This window comes from Stegostoma tigrinum, chromosome 19, assembly GCF_030684315.1.
Source record: "Stegostoma tigrinum isolate sSteTig4 chromosome 19, sSteTig4.hap1, whole genome shotgun sequence".
Classification (NCBI taxonomy): Eukaryota; Metazoa; Chordata; class Chondrichthyes; order Orectolobiformes; family Stegostomatidae; genus Stegostoma; species Stegostoma tigrinum.
Genome location: NC_081372.1, coordinates 19,290,710 through 19,301,120, shown reverse-complemented (window position 1 = coordinate 19,301,120; position 10,411 = coordinate 19,290,710).

Below are 10,411 nucleotides of genomic sequence, written 5' to 3'. Positions count from 1 at the left end.
TCCTTTATAACATTGAGAATAACAAACTAAAAAGAACATGAGTGCCCTAGAATGAGTGTATACTCTTTTCTTTATACCTATATCTCTTATCTTAATGTAGACAGAATTGCTAACAGTGCTAAATGGCAGAAACAGGTGCATTTATATAGTGCCTTTCACAGACTCTGGATGTCTCAAAGTGTTTTACAGTCCATGAACTACTTTTGAGTGGAGTCGTAATTTTATTGCGGGAAACACAGCAGCATGTTTGCACAGTTTAGTCTACTATAGATGGCAATGTGATCATGGCCACAAAATCTGTTTATGTAATATTGGCCAGTTGTCTGGAATAATCTATTGCTTTTTTTGTAAAATAGAACGATGATTTTTTTTGCGTCCACCTGACAAGTAAGACAACACTTTGACTTAATTTCTCATCTGAAAGACTACACATCAAAAGGTGTTGCTTTCACTCAATGCTTTTCTGGAGTGCAAGCTCATATCTGTGTGTAAAGTAAAACAAATTTGGCTTGGAAAAGATTTTGAATGGAATGGAATGCATTTCCAAATGGATGCTTATTTTTTAAAAACTAAAAACTGATTTATCCAAAACCTTTCCTATCACCACAGAAGCTATACAGTCAATCATCCTGAGATGCTGCTTGGCCTGCTGTGTTCATCCAGCTTCACACTTTATTATCTTGGATTCTCCAGCATCTGCAGTTCCCATTATCTCAAATTGGAAATCTGCAGGTCTGGCCTGGGCTGCAGCATTCTGTAATATGTAACTCCAAAAATGATTATTACTGGGGATTCATTTATGGAAAACATCACAAAAGAGGCCAATTTAGATTGAACCTGATGTCCTCAAATGATCACTTCAAAGCTTTGGTAACTCATTAAAAATTAAGTGCAAGAACTGTATCTGATTTTAATAAAGATATAGAACCATCACCTCATTCTTGCTAGTGCTTGTTTCTTTCTTTCTTTTGTTTCTTCTTAAAAGGCAATATTTACCTGGATTAAATAGCCAACCAAGTCAATAAATTTCCTGTTGCATTAAACTATTATGTAGAACTGTGAGTCATAGATGACTCAGCACAAACCAGGGATCTATTGAAGAGTTTCATCTTTCTACTAAAGAAAAGATATTGCCTGCAGACTTGCAGATTATAGATTATCCTTTGTCAACGGGCAATATGTAATAAAACATATTATAAAATCACAAGTATTTTTGTAACTATGCTTTTGAGTGGAATGAATTCCAACAATAACAGAAAGCCTAAGCCCATTCAGTTTTATCTTAATGCATGCAAATATGCATGTAGTAATCTATATTTTGTATAAATTATGCAAATTAGAGGCCATGACATATAAAGGCAACATAAATTGGTTGCTTGATTTATGCAAGCTATAACTGATCTTTTTTCATTTGAAAGCAGAATCTGCCTAGAATTGCATATTAGGATATAGCTACCCTCAATTCTTAGAAGTGTGATCTTGTCCTTAGCTGTCTCCTCAAACAGAGAGAGACATTGGAAGCTCTGATGAAAAGTTGTCAACTTGGAATTTTAACTCTGTTCTTCTCTCTCCACAGATACTGCTTGATGTGCTGATTATATTTCAGTACTTCCCGCTTTAAGTTCCACATTTTCATCAAACATGGTATTTTCTTTTGTTTAAGCTAGAAGCAAGTTACTTCCCACTAGGAGTGCAAGACATTTTAGTTGTGGCTGGCTCAAGAGCTATGTTGGCAGATAGTTGACAGTGAACAGCTAGACTGTCCTTTGGATCAAGGAGTGGTTAACAATACAGAGAAGCCTAAAAGGACTGAAAATAAAACCTGTAGTAGAAAGCAGAACAATATTTTTTAAAGGAAGAAAGTTGACTACCTACATATCATTTGACAAAGTATTGTGTTCATTTGGACAACATTGTGCAAAGTGCACCAGGTAATAATGAAGCGTTACAGTGAGTTTCAAGATATTTGTGACTTTATCAGGTAAGTTTATAATCCATAAAATAAATGACGTGCCTGCTGAACTGCAGTTGGCCTGCATTTTTCCTCAGAAATCCCATAACCCTTTTCAAAGCTTTATATCACTGAAATCCAGGGTGAGCCAAAGGCAAAACTTTCCATTTCGCTTAAACAAATAATACAAGCAAATCACTTTTGAAACAGGTCATTTACAAAGGATATTTTTCACAGGAATTGCTGTGCATTTGTTCTTACTTCTTCAGCCAATTTGTCTCATTTACTGAAGCGAAGTCTACTGGGACACAGAAGCTCAGCCCAAATTCAGAGATAGGCGTCTGACAAGGTAAAACAAAGCGCAGAGATTAAAAACATGCTCTGGGCAGACAGGAGCCTAACTCTCCCTGTTAAAGATTATTCAGACTCCTTCTTTGGAAACCTCCACATTCTCTGAAATCCTGGCAGTAGTCTAGCAATCTTGTGTAAATTGACTAAATTAACCCATTGCATACATGTTGCTGTAAGTGCTAGATCCATTATCTATTTGTAAATTTCTCCTTAATCAGTCTTTAAAATCAAATATAAAATAGACAGTGTACTTTTGAACAACTACGGTTCTACGAAACTATTAAGCTAAATGATACTATTTTCATGCCTTTCACAACTATCCATGTAACTTCTCTTATATTAGGAGAACAGGCAGTTGAGATGCAAACTCCTCCATTCCTTGCAATGTCAATATTTTCTTCATAGTATGACTAAGAAAGAGGGTGTCGAGTGGGCACCCTTTAAAATATTCCTTTGCATTTATTTATTGTAGGAAGTTGGAGCTGACACAGTCGTACAGATCTAACAGAGTTTATGGAAAATAGAACAATGACAAGGTGGGGGTGTGGAATTACAATTCTGTACCACCTCTCAGTGAGTCACAGAACATTAAAAGTCACAGATTAGACAATGAGTAAATTAGAAACACTTAAAAGACAGTTATTGCTCAAAGGATGAATAAAGGTGTCCTGCAACTCAATACAATTGCACAATTGTTCTGTAATTTGTTCTGCTTACCTATTTACCTGTTTACTGACATTTTGATGCACTCTCTGATTCAATGTATGTTCACAACTAATTGCCACTACACTATCACTTGTACATGTGTCTTTCTGGCATTTTTGTCAACTGACTTGAAGTGGACTCAATCTCATAATCCATCAACTTTGAAATAATGTTGACTAATCTACTACACAAAAATAGATATTTAGCCAAGTAAAATGAACACTTGAATTACAGAACTGCTGGCCTTTCTTTTTGTAATTTTCAGTGTTCACATTAAGTAGAGTGATTGGTTGCAGCATCAGAAATTTGAACATTTTTACTTTTAAGATCCAATTTCTGCAACAAGTTTTCTCCACTCAGGTTCAGAAAAAGAAACTAGAAGAAAACATGGAATGAAAAATAGTAATATATCTCACAAGCTTAGAATTGGCTGCATGAAAAGAAGTTATAGTTAGACTTATATGAAACCTTCACATTTTTGGAATCTTTAGCAATATTTTTCACCGCAGGCGCATTGCTGTGATATATCAATCTCTAAGGGCCTATTTCTTTTAATTAGTGAGTTAAAAATGTCAAAGTGTGACTCACTGCCCTTCATAACACTTACATCTAGGGACTCTGGCTAGAAATGCTTTAAAGAAATATGAGTTGCAAAGACCTTCACTCCCTTTAGTACTTCAGCAAGATAGACAAATTGGAAATCCAGAAAAATGACAAATTTTAGCAACATTTTATAATGGAATATGCAATACTGAGTTAAAACCTTATCAGAGAAAGTTTAAACATTTCTGCAAACAAAAGGATGTATTGATTGACAGCTTTCCAGTATATGCAGATTTCTAACACAAAATGCCCTTTAAAAACTAAAATGCTTTAGAAGTCACAATAAATCACATAAGTGCAGTAACATTCGTGACCAATATGAATATTTTATTCTACAGTATCAATAAAAAAATTATGAAAATTTAGCATGTATGAAGTCATTTAATAATATCAATTTCATGATTGTATCATTTTTAGGTAGAACAGAATATTTTGAGTTGAACACATTATTGTGTGAAAAGTTCCTCATTTTCTTTACCAAATGACCTACTCAGTTTTATTGTTACAAAATACTGAGGTTTATTCTGACATTGCCACAATTTCATTACAAAGGGACTCCTAAGCTGACTATTAAGTTCTCAGTGTTGGTTCTGCAGCTGAAGGTACTGGGCTAGCTCAGTACACACATATTACACTGTTAACTTTTCATGTGTTCTGTTTGCAAATCCAATCTCTATTCAATTTGTTGAACTATTCCATTGTGTTACTAAATAATTGTCAAGTTTATCAGTGGGAGTTGTCCAGTAACTGCCAGCAGACTAACAGAACGCACATCTCATGAAAAGTCAACACACCAGAAATGTTTTTGTTTTCCACTGTCATGGCCAGTGCAACAGTGAGAACTTTAAGAGTCAAAATATATTGAGCATGAAAAATACATACATATATTTATGAAAATTGTGGACTGCAAATCTAAAATAAGTAGAAAATTCTGAAAATACACAAAAGTATTTGTGTCCTGCTAAAGAGAGAGACAAGTTAAAGTTTTGAGTATTGACCCTTCTTAAAAATTACTCAGAGAGAAAGTTTATATCCAAATATTATTATATTTTTCATTTTACACTCTAACTGTGTGTCCCACATGTTCTGCAGATATTTATCTCAGCATGATCTCTTGTGAACTCCAAATAGGAATGTCATCATCGTTTTAACAAGCCTGTTTGAATTTAATTACAAATTGGGCTAGCTTTTTAAAGCAAATTCTAAAACAAGAGTCAAAACAATATTCAACATTTCAATTTTTTATTATTGGGGTAAACAACGTGTTCCTTAAAATTTAAATTTGGATGTCCATGTTCTGAAAATAGTGCAAGCACACAAAATACCTGTATTAAATTTCTGACAAGGTAAAATTATACATATTCATCAAATCGTACAGGTGAAATAAAATACAAAACAAATCAATAAGATTGTATAATAAGATTGGCACACCAAGCTGCATGTGGTTAGTATCAATAATACCAATTGTGTCTTGTAATACTATTGATGTAGTGAGTCAGTTAATGCACAATATTCAGAAATTAACACGTTTGAATAAGAGCTCTTGAAAAATCTTTTTTGATAACAGCAAATTAACAACAGACATCCAATACTCATATTATCTTAAAATGAATCTCCTTGACAAAGTTGCAATTTATCCCTAAAACACACTGTTCAAAATAATTAGTATAACATTTTGATAACATTTTGCATGTAAGAAATGAACCATCTCAGGGCAAATAACTACTGGTTAGATATTGTAAGGCCTTACATAGGGTTTCAATTTTGGTTTGAGTACTTAAAGTATAAATGAATGAATTTCATGAAAAGGCATTGTACTTATCAATTCAGTACTTAATTTAGATTACAAAATGTGTGGCGTGCACGAGAATCTCACTCTGTATCATGTTAAGCTACCAGGGTTCAACTGTGAAGTTTGTTGGGGTCTGTGATTGAATGACCTTGCCAAATTTACAACCTCACATATGAATATTGGAATTAAGCATTGAAACAATATTCTGAATATTAGTCACTGGACCCAAAATATTGACTTTGCTTTCTTTCCACAGATGCTGCCAGACCTGAGTCTCTCCAACAATTTCTGTTTTTGTTTCAAATTTCCAGCAACCTCAGTTCTTCGTTTTTCTTTGATTCGTGAACAAATAGCGTTGGTCATAGACTTTGTTCCTACATTAATTCACACCTTGATGAAAAGAGGCAAAATGTTGGAGGAATAGTATCAGAGATAATGGGAACTGCAGATGCTGGAGAATTCCAAGATAATAAAATGTGAGGCTGGATGAACACAGCAGGCCAAGCAGCATCTCAGGAGTACAAAAGCTTTTAAAGATTTTATTATGTTGGAGGAATAGCTTCTAATTTCAGCCAGACTAATGAGTTACAAGGTTGATGTTTCATTTTTTTCTTTCTTTACCGCCTCTAGGAGTGATGCTCGAACATAAAAAGATAAACTTGTTTTGTAATTAGCATTAATTTACAAACTAAATGACCCATAATTCAATATGTGTAATTTCACTTACAAAGATCTTTAGAACGGGTGGTGTGCAAAAGTTCAAACTCACTTTGGTGCATTAAGAAATGCCTTGTTCTGGTTAAAACTTGAATTTTTTTACTCAGCTCATTATTAGACATTTGGTCCATCTGCTTTTTCATGTCTTCCTATCATATGAGAGGGTTTCTGGCTTCAAAAACAGACATCTGTGTGCTACTACTGACAGTCCTCTGCTTGATAAGTAGAAGCTTTCTTTCCCCCATTGTTAATTTTAGAAAAGAAACCCTTGAAACGTATAAAGGTTATGCATATTGCATGCATGGAAAAGTTGAGAATCAAATATTAATAATCATGCAGTTGTGGAAAATTTTACATGCCGGTTTGATTTTTCTTTTCCTTGCAATGTGCTCTTTAGATATAGATGGATTTCTGTCAAGACAAAAAACCCAGAAGTTTTTATAGTTTTAGTTATTCAGTACAATAGAACAGATTGAAATATTCTGTTTACAATCTAATACACTACAAAGAATCCAAATAGTTAGCAAAAGTAACTGAAGATCTGTTGTGTGCTGCAGTGTAATATGTACACAATGCCTGCAGTCAGCTGGGATGTTCACATTTTATTGAACCAAACACTTTGATAACTATTAAAATACCACCATAAAGAATGACAAGAATTAAATTCAGATAAGATCATATGACTATAACAAATAAGAACAGGATAAGGCTGTCCAGCCCCTTGAGCCTGCTCCACTATTTGATAGGATCATGACTGATTCAAAATTCTTTACCCAACATTCCATTTTGCTGCCCTTGCCCTCTAAGCCTTGATTCCAATACTGGGCAAGAGTCTATACATGAGGAATCTATCCAGTGTTTTTCTATGGCAAGGAGGTCCAAAGACTCACAACCCCCTGAGAGAAGAAATTCCCCTCATCTCAGTCTTAAATTGGCACCCCTTTATTCTGAGACTGTGCACTGTAGTCCTAGACTTTCCCATGACGAGAAACATCCTTTCAGCATGTACCCTGTAATGCTGCTTAAGAATCTGATATGTTTCAATGAGATCACCTCTCGTTCTTCTAAATTCCAGTGATTAGAGTGCAAACCTGCTAAGCCTTTGGTCATAAGACAATCCTTCCATATCTGGGATCATCTTAGTTAACCATCTCAGAACTGTCAATGAAATCATATATTTCCTTAAATGAGGGGACCAAAACTGCTCACAACATTCCCAATCTCATCTCAACAGCACCTTGCATAGCTTCTGTAAGACTTTTCTCCTCTAATTGTCCAACTGCCTCAAAATAAGGGATAATATTCCACTCGGAGATAGTAAGAACTGCTGAGACTGGAGTCAGAAATAACATAATGTGGATCTGGAGGAGCACAGCAGGCTAGGCAGTATCAAAGGAGCATGAAAGTTGATGTTTCTGGTCAGGAACCTGCTTCAGAAATGGGGGAGGGGAAAGGGAGCTCAGAAATAAATAGAGTGGAGGGGTGGAGCTGGGGAAGGTAGGTGGGATGGTGATAGGTGAGTGCAGGGTAGGAGTGGTGGGTATTTGTCAGTGAGGGGGGAGTATCAGAGGGGTGAGAGAGAAGATGGACACGTAGTGTCAGATCAAGGAGGTGGGGATGAAGGGGAGGGTTGGTCATGGTATGAGGCCGAGCATGGGGAGATTTTGAAACTTGTAAGAGAGTGTGCTTGAGGAGCCGCAGTGTAACCTGTTGTTGGAGGATCTGGATGTGGTCTGCGTAGAAGTTGTTGTGGTCAGGACCAAATTGGGACAGTCTGAATGTAGATTGGAAGATCCAATTTTGTAGGCAGATACTGAGAAAGGCAATGTGGCTGTAGTACTTGGTTTGCTTAAGTATGTGTTCAAAAGGTTTCAGGGCCAAAGAGATTACCAGATGGTTATAGTGGGAGAGAGATCCACTGAGGTCTTTCTGGAGGGAGGAGGATAACTTCATCAAGGTAGGCATCCTTAGAAGAGTATCTCATAATATTCCACTAACATTCTTGATTACCTGCTACACCTTTTTGCTAGCTTTATGTGTTTCAGGCACAAGTGCTCGCAAGTCCCTTTGTGTTGCAGCATTCTGCAATTTCCTTCCATTTAAATAACATTTATTCCTTTATTCTCCCTTCTAAATAAACTAGTTGACATTTTCCATATAATGCAAACAAAATGCACTTTGATCAATATAAGCTATATGATGCAAATGTTTCCTGACAACCACATCACCCCAATCACAACTTCATGCCATGTTATATCACTGTTTTTCAACCTTTTCCGACTCATTCAGCCGACATTAATGCAATGGCTTTTCCCTTGAAACATTCTAGTTTGGATCATGCAGTAACAGTTTCAGGTGTAAGATGCTGCAGTGCACCTGGTCCTGAGGTTTGAGACCCTCTTCTGAAGGTTGACTCAAATTTTGAGTTCCAGAGTGTAGACTGTTTCAGTCTTAAAATATGTAACCAAACAATTTCCAGCAACACTTCCAGATCCCTGCAAACAGGAAACATAAATTTACAAACAATATGTCAAAACCACTGAAGAAAGCTATTCCACCCTCCCAATCTGTCAAAGTGTGGTTGATAAATGCCCAAATCCATTCAATCACCATTGCTTCATATCTCCTGATATAATTACCTAACACAAATCTAACAATATCAGTTATGAAAGTTATAATTGGCCCAACTTCCAAAGCCTTTTAGTAGGAGAGTTCCAGACAGCCTTAAGATATTGAATTTCAGATATCTACTTGCATGAAAAAGATTCACTCCTAAATTACATCCTACTTGTTTGGCACAGTAAAGTAATATTAAACAATATAGTTTGCAAAACTGAAACTTGCAACATTGATCAATATCCTGAAAATGCAACTGTTGACCTGATGCTTGCTTTCTATGCAATGCAATACTTAGAAGTGTCAAAACTCTCTGGCCAGTATCAGTGTGTAGTAACAATGATGCAATATCTGCATGTTTTGACACTTTTGTCCAAACTGTTAGGTTTTAACATTTGTATTAGGGTGGGATGGATGACATTGATACTTTCTTCATCAACACAAAATTAGATGAACTTGCAAAGCATGCAATGGGCCCTTACAACTTTTAATTTGGCTTGTAACCACACTACAGATTTAGTGAAACTAGCGCAAACTCCAATTAGTATGAGATAGCATCTCATAATGGGTTTGATACCAGGTAACTTTGCAACACCGAACAGAAGTTTAATTAATATTGATAGAGTTTTTTTTTCTGTATCCTAGTGAATTAAATGCTTGATGTACGTAGCTACTTTAATTTTTTTGAATTAATCTATCCAGGCATGATGCAACGTACCTCTGAGGCAGTTGGAACTTGAACACGAGCCATTTAGTGCAGAGGTGGCTCTCTATACTGTGCCTCCAGGCCCAACGGCTCTAACTTCATTCATGCTGATGTTCAGTCTAAACTATTTCATTTCGCTGTAAACAAGCACTATACATTTTCAACCTTATTGTAAAGGGTTTTAATTGTGTGCAAAATTAAATCTATAAGAGCCCACCCTGATTTGAATCAAATTATTACATAAGTACGTACGTGGATACCACTTCCCGAACTTTGAAATTTAACTAATATGTAATGTTCCGATGACATCGTGAACCAGCTAAGAACGGCCTCAGAGCTCAAAATCGGAATCTGGCATTTTCGACCTCCTATTGATGGATTTAATTTTAAATCTATTTTGTTTTGACCAACTAACATTGCTTGGTATAGTTCTGCTTGACATCAGGCCCCAAAGACAAATCCATTTCAAAATATTTGATGCGGGATAGATCTTCATTTGTTTGATATGAAAATAGCGCTGAGAGAATTTGCTGTGTGTTAACGCGACAGTTTTAGCATTATCGTTGAACATTGTGGCATTGAGATGGATATGTAAACATAGGATCGGATCGAAAACTTAACATCCAACTACACCGGGAAAAATGAAGCCCTGGAAATCTTGAACAGTTCGGCTTTTTCTCTTCCCAGCGTCATAGCATCAGGAAATATCTGGGGATTAATACTAGGGAATTAATACTGACGAATTGAGGTTTGGAAAGGCCGCTGTGAATTAGCTCCTACAGGAGTTCCCCAAAGTTGAGGACGATTTGTGTTGGGTTACCGTTTCCAGTGCTAATGCACCCTCAGGTTCAAGTGATAACGGAGCTTCTGGCGCCATAACGCCTTTGGAGGCATTATCCAAGTTACACTGAGTCACACTTTGCCTTAGTTTGAACTGCGTGGCAACTGAGAAATGAGCTCGTTATGTTTT